We start from the raw sequence: 2,023 nt of genomic DNA, 5'->3' as shown, positions 1-2,023 counted from the left end.
TTTTTTTGTTGTTTTTTTTTTTCTTTTTTTTTCTTAAAGCGATCTGGCCGGGGCGGGGGGCGCTGCAGGCGGGAGGCTGCGGGGTGCCGGCGGCCCCTCTTAGCAGAGCCCGGCTGGAGACTGCATGCTCCCGGCTTGGGCACAGCTGCAGGGCGCCGCTTCTCCTCCTCCTCCTCCTCCTCCTTCCTTCCTTCCTTCGCGCACAGTCTCTCTGCTCTTTTCCCTCCTTCTAGCCACCGCTTCTTCCCTCAAAGTGCTTGAGTTTCTTTCCTTTTCTTCTTCTTCTTCTTCTTTTTCTTCCCCTTCTTTCCCCCTCCCTCCCCGTCCTCTTTTCGGATTTTCAAAAGTTGTCTCGGGAGAAGTCAAGCGGCGGCTGCTGCCGTGCGCGGCCGCCAGAAGAGGAGCGTAACTTCGGAGCGCGGAGGGGAGGAGGGGGGTGCCGAGGGGAATGGCTCGCTTTCCTCCGAAGAAGTCTTCCTCCTCCGAACACACCAAAGAAACACAGGAAAAACAAAAAGGAAAAAAAAAAGAGAGAAAAAAAAGTAAAGCAGGAACCCCGCTGCAAGCCTCGGCGGGACGGCGCGGAGGTGGCGCGGAGCCGCCGCGGCTCCGCCGCTTATTGCCGGTGGCTTCGGGAAGCGGCGCTCGGGCCGCGGCGCTGCGAAGTCGCTCCCGAAGTTACTTCGGCGTGAAAAGCGGGCTGCGGGGCTGGGCGAGCGAGCGGGAGGGTCCCCCGGCTAAGGACGCGAAAAGAGCGCGTTTAAGCCGGATCCTTTGGGGAGCATCGGGATTTAAGAGAAGTTCGAATTTCGGATTTCCAAGGGGAAAAGAAAGAAAAAAAGCGGAGAGGATAAATGGGGGGGGGGGGAAAGCCTATTTGGGCTTATTTCTAAAATATGCCCAAATAAATTCTGGGAAAAGGCAGCCTTGGTGCAGTCCGGTCTTGGTAATTAAGTCGCTGCTGGATCCAAGTCCGTTGAGTTGAATAGGCTAACAAAAATCTTTCTTTTTTTCCGCCCTTGATAAACAGCAGCAGCAAAAAAATCATTAAAATGTCGGTTTGTTTGAGTTACTTTTCTTTCTGAAAATCGGGTTAAAAAAAATAACAAACTTCTTTTGGGTCCCGAGAAGTTGAGGTCGGGGAAGATGAAGGAGCCGAAAAAAAAGCCACAGTTTTTTTGTCCTGAATGTGGTTTTTGGAGGCTGGGATTTCTAATGATTAGGTTTTTGTGGTTTATATATACAGGACTCTCTGGCTAAGGCGATCATTATGCTGATGAGAGTCAGCAGCACGTGGTGCTTCAGTCCTCATACTTCTGCAGCCTTCAAAATAAATAAAACAATGTGCATCCCCCACAGGAGCAGAAACTTTGCTTTAAGTCGATCTCACCCACGGGGAGGGGTACGGAGACAGGGAAGGGGGGGAACAGGAGATTGTCTCCGATCTCTACTTCTCTCCGGGTTTTTTCCATTAACACTTTTTTTGCTTGTTTGTTTTAAAAAAAATGAAAAAATTTTGTTTGCCAAAAAAACTTGGTGCCAAAGACTTTTTTTTTTCTTTGCTAAGTCTCCGGTAGTCTAAAGCCTAAAACATTTCCCTGAATGAATGAAAGCTATAAAACCCCTCTCAGACTATTAAGGTAAAAGGGAGTCTGGTTTGTTTTCTCCCTTTAAAAAAAAAAAAGAAAAAAGAAAAAAGAAAAGAAAGAAAAGAAAGAAAAAAAAGGCAGATCTTATTAAAAACAATTTATATACCCAATAGTAAAAAAGTGTAAACGCCTCCCAGTGCAGATAACAACCTATCACAACCCTCCCTCTAATTTCTAAGGCTTTACTTCGACTTGCTACTTCCACCTTCTTGTAAAAAGTCGGCGCTGCGGGTGTGCTGCCTGCCCGCCGCCGCCGTGTGACCCGGCCCGGGGGGGGCGGTGTGTTTTGGGGGGATATGTGCCCTCGTCAGCCTTTAAAACACATAACCGCGGGACTGCGCCCCCCTCTCCCGCCGCCGCCCCCAAAAAACCCG

Source organism: Rhea americana, unplaced genomic scaffold (assembly GCF_003343005.1).
Source record: "Rhea americana isolate MKP2758 unplaced genomic scaffold, rheAme1 scaffold_63, whole genome shotgun sequence".
Taxonomy (NCBI): Eukaryota; Metazoa; Chordata; class Aves; order Rheiformes; family Rheidae; genus Rhea; species Rhea americana.
This window is presented reverse-complemented; position numbering follows the sequence as displayed.